Source organism: Artemia sp. Qi Xiang Cuo, chromosome 17 (genome assembly GCF_049724085.1).
Source record: "Artemia sp. Qi Xiang Cuo chromosome 17, ASM4972408v1, whole genome shotgun sequence".
NCBI classification, from domain to species: Eukaryota; Metazoa; Arthropoda; class Branchiopoda; order Anostraca; family Artemiidae; genus Artemia; species Artemia sp. Qi Xiang Cuo.
This window is the reverse complement of record NC_142810.1, coordinates 56,270,013-56,289,584: the sequence shown is the minus strand read 5'-3', so window position 1 is coordinate 56,289,584 and position 19,572 is coordinate 56,270,013. Positions and strand designations below refer to the sequence as shown.

The 19,572-nt window shown below is 34.5% G+C and overlaps 1 long non-coding RNA gene across 1 annotated transcript; it reads right to left on the bottom strand.

Annotated features, from left to right (window-relative positions):
* Window positions 1–2,202: 2,202 nt before the first annotated feature.
* LOC148942387 (uncharacterized) lies at window positions 2,203–18,519 on the bottom strand. The gene is made up of 3 exons (XR_016143143.1): window positions 18,411–18,519; window positions 14,896–15,063; window positions 2,203–2,372 (listed from the first exon to the last, which is right to left on the bottom strand). It is a non-coding gene; the product is annotated as an uncharacterized LOC148942387 (long non-coding RNA).
* Window positions 18,520–19,572: the final 1,053 nt, after the last annotated feature.

Below are 19,572 nucleotides of genomic sequence, written 5' to 3'. Positions count from 1 at the left end.
CAAAGTTGCGACTTCAACAGAACAAAATATCCATATGCAGGAATCTTTCTTTGTGGGGACTTCAACGACCTCAAGGCAAACTGGATCGAAAGATCTACAGCCCTGCATCAAATAGGTAAAGTGAAAACACGGGGAGAAAACACCCTTGACTTGATCTTCACTACACTTGGTGATTTCTACTTAGATCCTTTGGTGGAAGCCCCACTCTCAAACAGTGACCATGGAACAGTTATATTACGGCCAAAGTCAACAATGAGACCTACTAAGCCAACCCCGTTCACGTACTGTCTACTTGCTAAAGAAGGTAGAATTGGCCACAGAGAATGACTCAAATCAGTATGCTGGTTCCACCTTTTTTAAAACAAAGCTGTTAACAGCATGAACAAATTCTTCTATGAACAAACAATTCGAGAGTACGAACGATACTTCCCTGAAAAGCGAGCTATAATTAGAGCAAATAATAAACCATTGGTTACTCCGACAATGACCACAACCCTAGCGGATAGATACTCGCTTTACTATACAACGCAAATCTCTGAAGACACGCAAAGTAAGATAATCAATAACTATACTCCTATTTGACTATAGATTAATTTCTTTGTAAACACATTGTGCTACGTAGTAGGCAAGTAACCCAAGAAATTTACTAACAATTGTATTGACACTCATGGCACATTAGAAGTCTAAATCCATCCTGACGTACCAGCAAAGAGAGAATGTAACCGCAGAAGCAATTAATGCATACTTTTCAAATATTTGCCACCAACAGCCTCCCCTCAAGACTATACCACAGAATGGTCCAATCGAAACCATCCCCATTATTACAGTTTCCCAGGTACAAGACAAACTCGAAAACCTAGACATTAGGAAAGCCTTGTACCCTGGTGAAATTCCTATAAGGGTGATACACTCATGCTCCCCCCTACTGGCTACACCATTGGCTATGGTGTATAACCAGTGCGTACTGGAAGGCTTTTTACCAGATAAGTTCAAAAAGGCGATTATCACACCAATTCCATAAAAAAAATCACCAACCTCACCATCCGATTTCAGGCCAATTTCAAATACACCCATCATTTCAAAAGTCTTTAAAGATCTTGTTTTATAGTGGCTACTAGCAGAAGTAGAACATAAAATCGATCGTATGCAGTTCGGTTTTCGTCGAGGACACAGCAAAACTCACTATCAGGTCAGATTACTTCATGATCTACCAGAGCACCTAGAAAATCCTGAGGCATTTGCTGAAATAATCATTTCTGATTTCGTGAAAGCTTTTGATCTGCTTGATCATGAGACTGTGATCAATGAAGCCTGTGCCCTGGAAGTCTTGCAGTTTCTCTTATGTACCATTGCAAGTTTCCTTTCTGTTCATCAACAGTGCACAGGATTCGACCACGGGGACAGATCTAACTTCCAAGACATTAAATATAGAGCGACCCAAGGAATTAAGTAAGGCCCCATCCTATTTTTTTTAGTCATCAACTGACTGATGATGCAGCACAAACAGAGGTATTAATTTGAAAATGATCTTTCCTCATATGCGCTTTACTGAAAACCAATTTTATTACAAACATCTTCTTTTGCACTTTATACTGAAAATAAACATTGAAATTATACTAGAATTTGGAACTGATGAGCTTTCAGAAATTAATATCATTATACATCTAATATTCAGTTTAATTTATTAGTTCTATCTAAAGTTGTTCAAGACGAATATAGTTTCACTACAAAGAAGAGTTTGGATACTGCCTCCTTCTTTAACTGTAAATAAAAACCAAAAGCCTACTGCGTCCTTGGCGCTTAACTGAAAACAAATTATATTACAAATATTTTCTTTCCCAGTTCTTACAGCATTGAAAATAAAATAAAATTATAGTGAAATAAATTCTTGAACTGACGGCTCTTTCAACAATTAATTTCATTATACATCAAATATTCAATTTGATGTTTTTATACTTTCCAAGCCTGTTCAAGACATATAATTTTCAGTAAAGCGCCAATGACGCAGTAGGTTTTAGTCTTTTACAGTCAGAGAAGGAGGCGATGCCCAAACTCTTGTTTGTAGTGATTTTTGTTTGTTTCAAGTTCGATTTACATATTCAATTTAAGTTTCACTCGTTTTAAGATTTATTTATTCATTTACATTGATATCTATTGTATGTTTGTTTGCATTGATTGTTTATTTAATTATATAAAAAAAAACAAAAAAAAACAGAACAGACCTTAATTGACCCATTTCTGAATTTTTTCGGTCGAGAGTAGAGATCATGTAGTTCAAAACAATCAATATCTTCTGAGCCTTCTTCATCCTCGTTATCAAACCACGAGCATGTGACATTCGTTCCTTCCGACCATTTAAATTTGTTTTCCACCTTCAAAAAAGAAGAAGTTACTTTGATATCTAACAGATGTTAAAAAAAGATGAGGAATGAATCTACGACAGTGACATTCTTTCTACCATATGTTCCTACCAAAAGATTGTTATACACTGTTGTATGCAAAGGATGCTTCACTCAACTTGGTAGTATTATTCAGAAAGACTGTAGGAGCAGTAAAAGTATAATAGCCAAGGCTGAGGGATTTTTTCACAGTTAAGAAAAAGTTTGGGAGAACGGAAGATGAGTCTGCAAACAAAAATTAGAATATTGGAAGCTACAGTGATGACAGAGGTTAAATATGGCTCTGAAGCAGGGGTGCTCCGAAAAACGAATGAAGCTTTGCTAGTTGTAATATGGAGAAATTGACTACGGATTGTTCTGGGTACACGGCTGACGGACCGTGTTTCAAACAGTAGGCTGCACGGAAATTGTGGTTCAATTCCGCTTTCTAGGGGTGTAATGAGAAAAAGGTTGAGATGGCTAGGGCACCGTCCTGCAGATGAAGGATGACAGATTGCCGAAGATTGTCCTTTTTGGCCATCTTTCTAGGGATAAACAGAATGTATGTCTTCCGCGGTGGGGGTGGAAGGATGTCATACAGAAAAGGAAATGGGAACTTCCTGGGAGAATGTAAAGAGGGATGCTTTAAATAGATTGGGGCGGAGGAGGAGAGTGCGTAGCAGTGTTGGCCTCAGGCGGCCTGGTGCTGCGTTGGGTTTTTAGTAGTAGTAGTATTTTGTTTTCTTCAATAAAAATTTTGAAACTGAGGAGACTCACCTAATCACCTTGGGTGGTTGGCTTTTATTTTGATTCCAATAGATTCCAAGGGTCATTATAGCTTCAATTTTAGTTAGTAAGATTTGATACACAGAAAGATGATTTTGTCAACCTTTAGACACCGGAAGTGAAGTTTCTGTTTATGAAAATAGGTGACTGCTTGCTTGTCTGTCTCTTTAAGAGACAGACACGTAAAATTATAAAACAGACAAGCATAAATTGTAAATTGTCATATATTTACGATAATTTTTTTCCCTGAATTCATGGAAAATAAAAAAAAAGTTTTGTTTATTATAAATCATGACTCTTTACTAGTTTTTACTAGATTTCGGGAAATTTACTAGATCCTCTAAATTCACTAGATCCAGTAAAATCCTACTAACGTTGGCAGCCCTGGAAGTGAAGACATGAAAACTTGTTAACCATATTTTAAAATGGATATATTTATATCATCCCACAGGCAAGAGTGTCTGATTGGTTAAAACAAGAAAAATCCGAAAAGGAGGTAAAAAAACGAAGAATTGGGAAGTGTCCCGCTTCATGACCATCTGCATCTGAAGACTTGAAAACTTGTTAAAATTAAAATGGAATACTAGACAAATATTTTTCATTGGATTAGTTCTAGGTATGTGAATTTGTTTTATGGTTGCAGCGGCAAAGTTTTTTTTTCGCAGCGGCAGCTGCAACCTAGCAAAGAGCGAACCACAACCCATAGTAATCAGAAGTTGAAAAACTTGTTTTTAAAAAAAACTGTCTAGTGAGAAAACAATGCCATTTGACACTGAATCAGGAATGGTAACCATTGTTTTGGTTAATCTTAGAAGTAAAAGTTAATTGCGAAAAGAAATTTATGATGATTTCGAAAAAGAACCTGAAAGCCCTTGAAAATGGCGTCAAATCGAAATAAGAAGGGCACCATTGGAATCAGCATGGTCCAAAACCTTCTGTAGAATAATTACAGTCCCCCACCATGAACACCAAGGAAAAATGACTTTTTTGCATGGAAAGCACTGGTCTTTCTCTCTTTTTACTTTCTTTTTTTTTCTAGGAAGGCTAGGGGGTGGCCAGAGCATCATAGAGTGTGTAGTAGCTCATTAAAAGGGACTTAAATTTGTAAGTGCCCTTTTTAAGTGACCAAAAAGATTGGAGGACAAATAGCCCCCCACCCTATAGACCAAAACTAGTCCTATAACGATTTTGAGATAGCCATTTTGTTTAACATAGTTCAAAGGTCTAATATATATGGTTTTGATTACAATATGGCCCTCCGTAGTTCCTGGGGAAGGGCTGTATGTGGTATCGGTATAAAGTTATTCAGGGGAAATCGAAGATATAATAATTGGTGAAAGAAATCGTAAAAGTTACAAGAAACCGCAAAATAATCATTGAAAATTGATCCAACATAAAATCTGTTGAAAATGAAAGTATTAAGACTATTGTATCCCATCTGTTTTATCATTTATAAGACCAAAGGGAGTTCCTTTTGACTCTTCTTCTTTGAGAGGTGACGCCCTTATTGGATTGTGGGATGAACAAAGTATATGAGTAGAGTAGTAGGTACAATTTCTAAGGGTTTATGTTCCTTCCTATGCTATTCTAAGGCTTTAAGTTCCTTCCTATGCTATTCTAAGAGTTTATGGTACTTCCCATGCTCTTCTAAGGCTTTATGTTCCTTCCTATTATCTTGTAAGTGTTTATGTTACTTCATATGATATTCTTAGGGTTTATGTTCCTTACTATGTTATTCTAAGGGTTTATGTTCAGTCCTATGATATTCTCAGGGTTTATTTTCCTTCCTATGATATCCTAAGGGTTTATGTTCATTAATATGATATTCTAAGGGTTTATATTCCTTCATATGCTATTCTAAGGTTTTATGTTCCTTCCTATGCTATTCTAAGGTTTTATGTTCCTTCCTATGCTATTCTAAGTGTTTATGTTCATTCATATGATATTCTAAGCGTTTATGTTCCTTCCTATGCTATTCTAAGTGTTTATGTTCCTTCCTATGCTTTTCTAAGGGTTTATGTTCCTTCCTATGCTATTCTAAGGGTTTATGTTCCTTCCTATCCTATTCTAAGGGTTTATGTTCCTTCCTATGCTATTCTAAGAGTTTATGTTCCTTCCTGTGCTATTTGGGGAGATTACGTTCCTTGGCACCTTTCTCGAGCCTGTACTTATGGATTTGCTTGCCTTATGTTCCTTCCTGTGCTATTTGCTTACTTTACATTCCTCTTCACCTTTTCAAAGAGAGTGAGTATCCTCTGACACCTGTTCCATTTCTTTGAAGTATATGCTATCAAATATTTATTGGACAACTGCCTTAACTCGAGAGTAGTTTGATTAAGAATGTAACATGTCTAGAATTGATGCCAATATGCTGTTGAATCATTTACCAAAAAAATAACTATTTACAAAAAAAAAGGTTTAGCATTTGCGAATTGGACTCTGAACGATATTAATTAATGTTTGAATAATAGGAGCGTGAATGATTCTAATTAGTGATTGAATCTTATGAAGGTGAAGAAAAAAAGGGATAAGGGATTCGCGAATTGGACTATACGAACGATATTAATTGAATAATAGGGAAAAAACAGAGCCAGATAGTATTTGCAAATTGGATCGTATGAAGGTGGAGAAAAAAAGGGTTAAACTGATTAGCAGTTAAGGTAACCCCGAAGGGCTTGTTAACTCAGGCAATTTGTTATAAATCTGAGACAACATGATTTAATGTTGTCTTGGAATTAAAATGCACCCTTTGAAGTATCTCCTTCTCTCCCTAGCTATAAAATAATCAGAAAACCCAATTGCAGAAGTTAAAGTACCTTTTTTAATTTCAAGCTTTGCAATTTGTCCACTGTTTACAGATAGTGTTTGTTATTGGGAAACATAAAACATGTTTTTAGTGGGAGTTTTCAGAAAGGGTGGGAGTTTCTGGAGGATTGTTAATGAGAAGAACATTTTAGAACAGAATAAGGGGGCAAGATTTACATATTAAGTACTCATCTCTACTTTACTTATCAATATTAAACTAAAATAAAAATAACAAAACTCTAGTAACTTATATAAATATGTAATAACATATTTTAGATGAGGGTTTTTTTCCCCCAGGAAGGGTTTTCCCATGCAAGAGCAGGGGTAAACACCTTGAAACGTATACAGTAACAGGGCGAAGTAACTATTCCATAACAAAAATAAAAAAGAGAAATAAATCTGTCTTTAAGAATTAGTGATATCAGATTTTCTATGCTTTTGAGACAACAAAACCAAGCTTTTTATTAGTCATCTTGACTGTCATTTATATCATAACTAGTGTTTTACCCAATGTAAGTACAGTAGTTGAGTTGCACAAGATTTCAGTTATACAAGGGTTCAGTTGCACGGGGGTTCAGTCACATAGCGGTTTAGTTAAATGGGATTTAGTTAAATGGGGTTGAATTGCACGGTAGGTTAAGTTACACAAGAGTTCAGTTATACAAAGGGTCTGTTGCATGGGGGCTCTGTCAAACGGCGGTTTAGTTGATTGGAAATTAGTTAAACGGGGTTGAGGTACACGAGGGCTCCCCGTTAAATTGGATTAAGTTGCACGAGGGTTCAGTTAAACGGGGAGTCAATTATACACGGGTTCAGTTACATGAGAATTTAATTACACGGTGTTCAGCAGTGTAGGGGGCCAGTTGAAAGTGGGTTTAGTTATACAAGGGTTCAGTTACACGGGGTTCAGCTGCACGGGGGCCCAAGGGCAAAAGATTCCATTTGTACGGCGGTTCAGTTGCAGTAGTTCAGTTGCCTAGGATTCAGGTAAATACTGGTTCAGTTGCAATTGAAATTAAAACTATGAACTGCTTCCACTATGTTAACATCTAATTGGTGTTTTCACTCTTGGTATTTGCCAGTCGAAATTCCCCATGTGCAACTTGAACATTTACAGACCGTGCATGTCCCTGGACTTTCCTAAGTGATATTAGTGACCTTGATTCTTGTAAATTGGAATAAATGATTTGAATCATAGTTCTGAACAGTGAAAGGAATGAGGTGAGATTTTTAGTTCCAACGGGCTAATTTCTGCCACACTGTACCCTCCTAAAAAATATATATGTATCACCTTTCAAGCCTTAAAACAGACCGTACCATCTCACCCCCACCCCCCCCCCCGACTCCAATGTCTAAATCACCCACACTTCTTCAGGGGATACAAGCCAGAAACATCCCTCAAGCGAAAAGTACCTGTGAAGCCCCTTGTTTAAAAACAAACAACGAAGAAATTAGATCACCCCCTAAAGGACCAAACCCCGAGATTATACAACTCCCTTATGATTTCAAACCAATTGAATCGCTTCCTAGCTCTTTAGATCAGCAATGCTATTACATTGTGAACATCAATAAAACAAATGGTTAAACCTTGACTAGGGAGTAGTCAAGTGATATTAGAAAGCCTATTTTTTTACTAGCTAACTCCACTTTTGAAGTAGTGTCCCTAAAAGATATGCTGATAAATGTTGATTGTACCTCTCACAAGGCTACTGATTCTGTTCTTTCAAGTCCAAGGAATAAATCATTAAGGATTCCAAATCTTTGCCCCTTCTGAACAAGTAGAAAAGTCCTATAAATACGTGGTTTATGGTGTTGACACCGGTATACCAATAGAGGGATTTACAACTGAACTAATTGAATCTTCAGGTCATCCGGTCCATCCAACAACAGCCACAAGACAGCTTGAAAAATGATGGTAATCTTATACCCAGTCGCTAAGTACTCAATTTATTAAAAAAAGATTTTCAAAGAGAAGTTTTTATTTATTGTATTGCCCTTAGCCATAAGAACAATAAAACAAAACACCAACAAAGCTTAGATATAAAACGCTTCATAATAAAAATAGCATAATATCTAGAAATAAGATCATTTAGCACTGGTACTTTATTAAAATAGGCTTCATTAATGTTCCAAGACATAAACCTTAGCATCAAATTCTGCTTGAACTTCTCATCTAAATCATGCCGCTATATCCCTCAATCTTGCTGCTGAATTGGTGGGGATTATTTCTGACCATCTCCCTATTACATCTTCTTTCCAACTGCACGGTTTCAAAGAACAGAATAATTACGTAATTCCTCTTCGGCTAAGAACCCGTAGTGATTAGTATAGAATCAGTTCATCTGATTGCAGATATTTGCCAAGTAAAATATCAATACTTCAGTGTTTCTAGACTTAAGTAATATTCTATTTCAATTTCGATATGTATTCCTCTTCGATGTGTTTTATTCCGAGTATAGTTTAGACATCCTTCTATCTTTTGCGAAGATCAATTAAATAGGCAAAGTAGTACATGAGACTTAGAACGAATAGCTATATGGAAAAAATCCTATTATATCAGTCTTTTATTGGAAATCATACCGCCCAATTTCTGAAAATCCCTTAGGATCATATTTCAGGCAGTTCTTAAGCACTGGGCTTGTTTTTTCTTACCTTAACGTAAAATTTTGGTTCGATCTCTGGAAGGATTGTGACTGTCCATCGACTGACGCTGTGAATCCGTTTTGTTTCTGTACTAAAGAGAAATTGATCTGAGGTTCCAACTCCTCATTGTAGAAACTTATTAAACGCAAGTCTGCCTAGTGCAAAAAAAATTTAAAATTACACGTCGGGCTTGAAAATTCAGATGAAATTAGGCATTACATGCAAGAGTATAAAAATAGAAAAAAAGAGGAAGTCAGAGACAGTGCTGCCGGATGGGGTGCAAATTGTTTGTATTTTGCCTTTCAGAAAGCTGGAGCTCAAAATTTGTAAAATTCAATCTTTTTGGATTGATTGCGATAACAGAGTCCGAAATACAGGGTAGTACTTTTCTTTTTAGCTCGTATCAGAAAGGGAAGCCAAATACTCTACCTATTTTACGCGTTGTTCTATTTACCCGTGTTTCTGAATCAAACTTTGACGCAGTAAAGACGCTATAATACTTAGTTGTTGACTTTTATGTAAATTTTTTGCCAATAAAAAAATAGAAAGTTTTTCAGTCACACCATTTAGTACAATATATTTTACAGAATCAAATTATGCATCAAATAGCCCCAGGACAGCCTGCAGAACCAATGAATAGGCATAGTCGTGTTACACCTAGACCTGTAGTGTTACACCTAGACCTAGACCTATCATTCAGTAAGTTATTACTGGTAGATTGAAACTTCGTTTAGTTGTTTGCGCGTTCCATTAACTTTTTCATTTAGTATTTCCGGGAGCTCTCCCAGAAATACGGAAAGAGACTTATATTTTGTTATAGTTTCTCAGACCCACCTTTTAAAAACTTCAGAAGAATAGGTTAAATCTCAGTATTGCAGATACTACTCAGTATTGGCGGATAAGTTCGCATTGTAGCTTTCTAGATTTTTCCAATTCTTACATTACTTTTCTTTTTTTTGTTAAGACCTGGACTCACGGCCATATCCAGGATTTTTTTTTTGGGGGGTGTTTAGTGCAAGATCTTTTTTTTTGGGGGGGGGGGCGACCCAAAAAAATAAAAATTTTTAATATCTATATTTTTTAAGGTTTTAAGAGGGGGGGTCAAAAATACTAACCCCTGGGTATTTGGTTGGCTGGAAATAGTCCCAATCCTGCGGGATTTGGTTTTGAAAGCTAAAGAGGTCAAAAGCTAGATCATAACTAGGACATAACCTTAGTTTTGATTTTAGTATTGTACCAAAAAAAAAGCAATAAAATCTAAAATGCTTAGGAAGTACTAAATAAAATGCAAAATCGATAATGAATCAAAGAATAATATAGCTTCATTTTTGTCCTTTTGCTCTTTATATATTTCCTCTGTATGTTATTTGGTTTCTACCTTATTAAATGTATTTAATTTTTCGTATGTATATTTTAAAAGACCTTTCTTCTTTATTGTTGGGGTCTAATTAATAAACATTCTCTTAAGAATGTTTTCAATACCGCCTCCTCAAATTGGATTAACTTTCCAGTTGTATCATCAGTTTAAGCACCCACTTTCTAATTGACAAGGTCACTGCTATGGGTGTCAGTTCGTCATTTTACGAGACGAAGCTCTGTGAGCGTAACGCTTCGGTTTCTAACAGCACAAACATTGATGGACCGGGAGGAGATTTTTGCATACTTCACATAGCTGGTGACGTTGATGACAATGTCCAAACCCTTGATGATAGCGACACTTTTCACGGCATGGACGTAATAGTTTCCCTGACTCCACTGTTGAGGTATTCAACAGTACTTCAGAGGAAAAAGCTTGTTACGTCAAGGCAGATAACCAAACCAAACCGAATTCCCATGAAGCATCTCAGGTATAAATTAGGACATCCTAAGCTTGTGCATGACCCTCTGCCACACAGTTTGATTCTGGACCAATTGAAATATTGCGGCTTTCTTTGGAGGATGTCCAGACTATTTTCTTCACACTTGCATAGTTGGCCGGGAGCTATGAGCGAGCTGTATATAGACATACAGTCAGGGTTTTTCAGAAAGCCTCCCTTCTATTTACACCCATGGTAGATATGAGACCAAGTGAACCCATTTATATCTACTCCACACTCAGCAATCGTTTGCAAATAGTGTTCAAAATGCAGTGCAACACCGTTAATGATCTTTGATCAGTCACTTTTCTGGAAAGATCTTATCATTACTGTTGCCGAGACGGATACAAGTATTTTAAAAAAATCCTCTCGCGGCTGTGTGGCTTTCACACACTCATAAGTTACATTGGGGCTAGTGTTAAGATACGTTGGAAATAATATGCAATCTGTTTCGAAGTTGAAGTTTTCAGATAAACGGGAAGATTTTCACCTCTGAGTTAATTTCACCTGTGACGATAACGATGACAATTACTGTTCAATTATTGGTTTGTGAAGCTAGACCTGCAAAATTTATGGAAATGATCCCCAATAACTGCTTAGAAATTTTCAAGCTTCCTAGATCGACTACCTTCGTTCACTGAGTCTGCACCTTTATCTCTCTTCTTCTTCTTCTTCTATTTAACAGCAGGCGGGCTTTTCAGTAATACTATTTAGCCCTTTTCCTTTTGATTCACTCTGTGGGCTACAGAGCTACTGGCTTGATTGCCTCATATTTATTAGATAATTTCATATATCTTTCAGTAGATCTTTCGACTCTAGGAGTTCAAATATAAGATGATAGATATCGATTTCTATGCTCTGTGTGCAGGTATAGTGGGCTAGGCTCTTGGCTGATATTGAGATTTTGTGGTGTTTGAAGCATTTTAGCAGTTTACAAAGCAAGGTTTGTTGTGCAGACGTCAGCATATTACATTCAAATAGGCAATGGTCAATTGTTTCATTTTTCATATTATAATGACTACAAAGAGGGGACACGGGAAATGAACCATTTGAATTAGAGAACTTATACGAGACTACAAGAAAATTTAGTCCATTTGTTCCAGAACGAATTCTATGATACATTTTGAAAAACACTTATTTGGAATGGGGGAATGGATGAGATTTATCTTATGAAAATTAACATCTGATAGTCTCCATCGGTAAATACCTCTGTTCGGGATTGGTTTCCCACTTGGCTGGTCAATATTTATAGCATTTTTTGCTATTTCATCAACCTGATGATTACCACTTATGCCAGAGTGGCTAGAAATATACTGAAAATAAGTTCTTATGCCACTTGAAGTAAGATTATCTATAATACTGAGACAATGATAAGTGTCAATGTCCAAGTTATACTGAGGAGCTGAGGCCAGCAACTCAAGGTTTGATAAAGAGTCGGAATATACAATAACATTATTTGAATTTGCAATCAAATGTTGGTTTTCCTTAAGGTGTTCTAATGCCATGATTATGGCATTTAACTCAGCAGACATTATAGATACATTATTATATAGTCTCTCGCCCATTGCAATTTTCAGGTGAGGCAGGGAAACACCACTTGCTACCTTCTCATTCATTTTTGACCCATCAACAAATATTTGGAAGTGGTTTTTATAGTTAATTGTATTATGTTCAGCAAATTTTTTCTGGACAAAATCAATGGGGGTTAAATCTTTATTCCACTTTGAGAAATCACAACGACCTTTCCTGACTCATCCACTATTTCTTCTTTGGAATGATACAGTTTATATCGACAATGTAAATTTTAATAGTGATTTGTTATATATTCATCGTTCAACCTAAATAGATAATCGAAATTTTTAATTTCACGTTCAATTCAAGGTGAATTTCATAATCACCGTGGTCTAGTACTTCATGGTAGTATCAATTTTGTTGTTGTATCCCTTTATCTGAAAACATTAATTTCACTTCCTCAAAATCATCCTCAACCAAGAAACAAACATACATGTGAAATAGCTAGATGATTGATTATGATTATTGGATATTTATTATTTGAAATCAGTGCATTTTTTTGAGTGGGGTGGCCCTTTTTTTCACGCACTTCTTGGACTAAGGACGTTAGTTTTTATTTTAGTATTGTACAGAAAAGCAGCAGAAGGAAAATATAAACGTTTAAAGAAAAACTAGAGAAAATTTGAAAATCTACAATGAACAGTTGAAGACTATAGCTTCATTTTTGTCCTTTTGCTCTTTAAATATTTTCTTTGTTTGCTCTTTGGTTTCTATCTTCTAAAATTTATTTCGTTTTTTCGTTTATATTTTTTAATTAATATTTCTTCTACGAGTATATTGTTGTGGTCTAGTTCATAATAGGCTAAACATTCTCTTAGAAAAGATCAATGAAAAGTAAAGAAATACTAATACCGAAAAGGAGAAGAAATAAAAGCCTAAAATATTTACAGAAGTAAAAGTCTGAAATGCTTACAGAAGTACTAAAGAAAACACGAAAACATATGGGTCAAAATGCTTTCAAGTAGAAATTCTAAGATAAACAATCAATTTAGAATTATCTAAAACCTATAGATCTAGATTCCCAGTTTTAGAGGGATAAAGGAGGGTTGTTCTTTATCATAAGAATACAAGCCAATTATCTGTAAATTTATTAGTGACTCTGCGGAATTATACAGAGTATTGTATCGTCGCGCATCAGCTATCAGAGAGGAAGGTTAGAAGACCCTCTGTATGTGGGAGGGACGGGATTGACTTGAGTCTTAAAGAATCTATTTTTAGGCCCAAACCTTCTGTGTTTGGATGAGTAGGTTGAACAAATTCCTTCATCTTTTAGGTGTTTGATAATAATAATATTGAAGGTAATGGTGGCGAATACTCTTCTTGATTGTTCCAGAAATGCACAAACAAAACCATAGACCATTTGCAACATATGCTGTAGTAGAACACTTGCAGAATACAAAAATACTTGCAGCAACATTATATTCGAATGAGCTTCCATTGATATTAGTTCGTTCACGATATTTGTGGGTGGAGTAGCTCAAAAGAAATATAATATACTCAGAATTTGAATATCCATCACATTCATTGATTTTGGCAAAATTTTCTGCTAATCCAGTCTCACGCTGTAGTTTTCCCACCCTTTTTTCTCAGTTCAGATGTTTTGAACTTGTCCTTCGTCTTAGATATTGGGTTGGACTTGGGTTTGATAGTGAAAAAAGGCAGTCGTTAGATCATGGTTGTAGTGATGGCTACAACCTAGCAAAAATGAAACTTTGGCCAATAGTTACCAAAGATTTACAAATATATTTTTTTTTTAACTACCTGTTGCAGAAAATAGCCATTTGTAGCTGCTTCAGGAATGGTAACTATTATTTTGTTCAACCTTATCAATGAGATGCTTTTTTTTAAACTAACTTTAAAATCAATAGAAAACTAACAAAGAGCGTTAAGTGTTTTTCTTTTTTCTCAAATTAAATAAAAGAAAGTTTCCAAAAAAGAAGTTTTCTAAGAGAAGTAAAGGCCAGAATAAACTTAAGATCAGCAAAAATCAAAACCTATATCAATTCTAACTTAATAATACCAGGAATTACAACTAAAGAATAAATGGAACACAAAAGGACTAGAAATTAAATAAATAATCACAGTAAGCAAACATACAACAGGTACTAACATAAATGAAAAATTAAGTCTTCAAACGGGTAAAACTGAAATTGAAAAATTTAAATCTAGCTTAAAACAAAGAAAAATCTTTTACTATTAACAAATAAATAAAACCCTAAACGAACAGAAATTAAATTCTACAGTCGTCGCAAACAAGTATACAAGAGGTACTAATGTAAGTGAATAGCTAAATCTTAAATGATTAAAACATAGATTACGTACACTAATCAAGCATAAACCGAACAAAAATCTTTACAAACAAGAGTTTGGCTGCTGCTTCCTTCCTTAACTATAAAAGTCTAAGGCCTACTGCATCATTAGTGTTATAATCAAAACTATGTGTCTTGAACATTCTTGGAAAGAACTAATAAGTTAAGCCAAATATTTGATATATAACGCTATTAATTGCTGAAAGCTTATCTGCTCAAAGTTTTACTTCACTGCAATTTTCATTTTATTTTCAATGCTGTAACAAGTACAAAAGAGAATATTTGCAATAGAATTCGTTTTAGTTTACAAGCCTACTAAATCCATTGCTGCGTTGACTTTTAGAAATGTCGTACCACTAATTACCTTCAAATTTCTTAAAAACTGTGTCTTAAGTAGGATTTTAGCTGCTTTTACATTAGTATTAGTAGGCTAATCTTAAGAATTGTTAAGGGCTTTAGTCATATGCCCTTCTTTAGTGTTCTTATCATTATTTCGTTGTAGGAATATTGTATCTACAGCAATGATTGGATGCGAACTGGACTTACAAATGATCGCCTCTCAAGGTTCAAACGTCGTTTATGATCCACTGCGCAAAACCGTTTTCATGAGAATTAGAGAGCCCTCTACAACCGCAAAAATTTTCGCCAATGGGAGAATTGTCTGTAAAGGAGCAAAGTCAGAAGAAGACTCACGATTAGCTGCCAGAAAATACGCTAGAATTATACAGAAGCTTGGTTTTAATGTAAGCTTAATTTTCTCGTTCGTATTAGTGGTTACTAGGTTGCAAATAGGTAAATGTTTGCTACTTATTGGGCCAATTTATCATGGTTGCAGCAGTAGTTAAAACCTAGTAAAGAGTGAACTGCAACAAATAGTAACCAAAAGCTGAAAAAAGTATTTTGAAAAAACTGTTCTTTAAAGTTAATAATCTAAAAGAATCACCCTGTATTTTTTTAGATAAATTTTTTCCATCGAAATCCTTTCTATTCCAGAGCATATAAAATTAAATTGAACGGATTAAATAATTTGTTTTTATTCTATTAAAGAAATTTGAAATTTTATATCTTTATTATTTAATTCTTTGATAAATTCTGAACCTTTTCTATTAGCCTAATTTTCTTTTCTTATTAATCGTGTCCTGAATTTTCTAAATCTTGTTCCTGTTCGAACAGAGCCAAAATGGGGTAGTTCTGTTGTAGTAACTTTAGTAATAGTTTAATAAAATTTTAGTTATAGTGTAATAGTAACTTCAGTAATAGTATTAGTAGTTTTTGTTATAGCAATCTTAATTTGGCCCAAGCCAAAAAAATCTAAAGAATAAAGATTTTCTAGAATGTAGAATGTGCAAGAGAATGAATCGGTTGTATAAAAGCTTGCACTAATTTTATTTTGTTAAGAAGTTGCTGCAACAGTTTTAATAAATATTAGGACCTTTAGTATTTTAAAATTATTGTGTTGTTCTTCTTCTATTTGAACTTTGGGACTTTTCAGCCAAGACTAACTAATCCCCTGTCTTTATCCTTGTCTTAACTTAAACTATTGGTCTGGTGCCTTCTACTACAATTTATTTGTTCTGCGGTAGCAATCTGAGTAGGGTTATAAAACCAATGCTTTATAAAAACCAGAATATAATCTGTACTTTACTGAAAATAAATCTTTTAAATATTTTCACTGTTATAACTTTAAGAAATCAAAAATTAATTAATATTTTAAGGAATAAATATAAGCATAAGTAGTTTAAACTGACAAAGCAAATTTTTTTCAATAAATTAATTTTATTTTTTTTCAGTAAATTACAATTTATATTCTTGCTTTTAGAAAGAATAGGTTTTAGACCCCTACTCAGATTAATTTCTGCTCCTTTTGAGTTTGACTTATTCTAATTTCTGTTTGTTTTGGGTTTCATTTATTTATTGATACTGATTTGTGGTAGTTGTAAGCTTGGTAGATTATTTTATTCTATTTTTGTTCATGTTTGGTTTAATGGAGTTCTTTACTTTTTTTGAAAAATTGTTTTATGCAAAAAGTTTTCTTGATTAATTACAATAAATAAACTAGTAAAACTCAAAGTGAGCAGAAATTAACACGAGGAGTGCTCGCAACACAGAACATAATTTGCACTTTACTGAAAAAAAACACTGATTGTCAGTTTAATTTACATATACTGATATTTATTCCTTGAAGTCTTGATAATTTTTTATTTATTTTAGTAAAAAAAATGAAAAACTTATAATATAGCTTGTGTGGGTGTTTAGTGGGGGGGGGGGGGTGTTTAGTGCAAGAATTTTTTTTTGGGGGGGGGTCTACCCAAAAAACAAAAAATTTTTAATATGTATTTTTTTTACAGTTTTAAGAGGGGGGGTCAAAAATCCAAACCCCTGCCCCTGGATATTGCTTTGCCTGGACTTAGTCCCAATCGGGCTGGATTTGGTTTTGACTGTTAAAGAGGGCAAAAGCTAGATTATACCTAGGATAAAACGTTAGTTTTGATTTTAGTATTGTACTAAAAAACAAGAAATAAAATCTAAAATGCTTAGGAAGTACTAAAGAAAATGTAAAATCGATAATGAATCAAAGAATAATATAGCTTCATTTTTGTCCTTTTGCTCTTTATATATTTCCTCTGTATGTTATTTGGTTTCTACCTTATTAAATGTATTTAATTTTTCGTATGTATATTTTAAACGACCTTTCTTCTTTATTGTTGGGGTCTAATTAATAAACATTCTCTTAAGAATGTTTTCAATACAGCCTCCTCAAATTGGATTAACTTTCCAGTTGTATCATCAGTTTAAGCAGCCACTTTCTAATTGACAAGGTCACTGCTATGGGTGTCAGTTCGTCATTTTACGAGACGAAGCTCTGTGAGTGTAACGCTTCGGTTTCTAACAGCACAAACATTGATGGACCGGGAGGAGATTTTTGCATACTTCACATAGCTGGTGACGTTGATGACAATGTCCAAACCCTTGATGATAGCGACACTTTTCACGGCATGGACGTAATAGTTTCCCTGACGGCACTGTTGAGGTATTCAACAGATAATGAATTCTTGAATAATATAGCTTCATTTTTGTCCTTTTGCTCTTTATATATTTCCTCTGTATGTTATTTGGTTTCTACCTTATTAAATGTATTTAATTTTTATTATGTATATTTTAAAAGACATTTATTATTTATTGTTGTGGTCTAATTAATAAACGATCTATAAGTAATGTTTTAAATAAAGACTCCTCAAATTGGATTAACTTTCCAGTTGTATCATCAGTTTAAGCAGCCACTTTCTAATTGACAAGGTCACTGCTATGGGTGTCAGTTCGTCATTTTACGAGACGAAGCTCTGTGAGTGTAACGCTTTGGTTTATAACAGCACAAACATTGAAGGACCTGGAGTATATTTTAGCATACAGCACAGAGCTGGTGACGTTGATGACAATGTCCAAACCCTTGATGATAACGACACTTTTCACGGAATGGACGTAATAGTTTCCCTGACTCCACTGTTGAGGTATTCAACAGTACTTCAGAGGAAAAAGCTTGTTACGTCAAGGCAGATAACCAAACCAAACCGAATTCCCATGAAGCATCTCAGGTATAAATTAGGACATCCTAAGCTTGTGCATGACCCTCTGCCACAAAGTTTGATTCTGGATCAATTGAAATATTGCGGCTTTCTTTGGAGGATGTCCAGACTATTTTCTGCACCCTTGCCTAGTCGGCAGGGAGCTATGAGCGAGCTGTATATTGACACGCAGTCAGGCTCTTACAGAAAGAGCCTGACTGTGTGTCAAAAAAAAAAAAAAAAAAAAAAAGATAAATTTAAGAACTTGAAAAATAAAGAAAGCAAAAAAGCAAAATTAAACGCCAAAACTGATTAGTATCTGCAATACGGAGAGGTTACCTATTATTCTTCAGTTTTGAACAGGTGGGTATGAGAAACTATAACAAAATATAAGTCTCTTTCTGAATTACTGGGAGATCTCCCGGAAATACTAAATGAAGAAGTTAATGGAACGCGCAAACAACTAAACGAAGTTTCAATCTACCAGTAATAACTTACTGAATGACAGGTCTAGGTCTAGGTGTAACACTACAGGTCTAGGTGTAACACAACCATGCCTATTCATTGGTTCTGCTGGCTGTCCTGGTGCAATTGGATGCATAATTTTATTCTGTAAAATATATTGTACTAAATGATGTGACTTAAAAACTTTCTATTTTTTTATTGGCACAAAATTTTACACAAAATTCAACAACTAAGCATTATATCATTTTTACTTCGTCCAAGTTTGATTCAGAAACACAGGAAAATATAGCAACGCATAAAATAGGCAGAGTATTTGGCTTCACTTTCTGGTATAAGCTAAAAAGAAAAGTACTCCCCTGTATTTCGGAATCTGGGACCAAAATCAATCCAAAAAGATCTGAATTTTAAAAATTTTTAAATGCAGCTTTCTGAAAGGCAAAATGCACACAATTTGCACCCCATCCAGCAACACTGTCCCTGACTTCCTGTTTTTATATAGTTTTATACCCTTGCATGTAATACTTAATTTCATCTGAATTTTCAAGTCAGACTTGCAATTTCAATATTTTTTTTGCACTAGCCAAACTGACGTTTAACAAGTTTCTACAATGATAGATATATAGATAGATAGATTTATTTTCCATATACCAGTAAAATAATTACATAACAATCTACAAATCCCCACAAAGGCTCCATGGCCTGTAGGAGGGGGATTATGAAAAGATCAAATAAACATTAAACATTTAAACAATTAAGATTTAAACATTATAAACATAACATTAATACTTAAACATATAAACATAAGCATTTGAACTTTTAACATGTAAAGCATTTGCTTAATAAAACAAGAAAAAAAAAGAAATAAAAAAAAGAAATAAATGAAAAAGCTATTGGCAGCAGGCAAAAGTAAAGAAAATTAATCACATGAAAACAAGTATTTTTTTACTAGTCTTTTGAAGGTGCCAAACGAGTGGCATTCTCGAGCCAAATCGGGAAGGGTGTTCCATGTCAAATGACACGCAACAAGAGGATTAAAATTGGATCTTATTGTTGGTGTATGCGGAATTCGTATATTTAGAGAACTACGGAGTTGATAATTTGACCGATCAGATACAAAAGAAGACGTAAATCTAAAGGACCTAGGAATATAACCTTGGATTTGGAGAAAAGCGAAAGACGCACAGGAAAGAATATA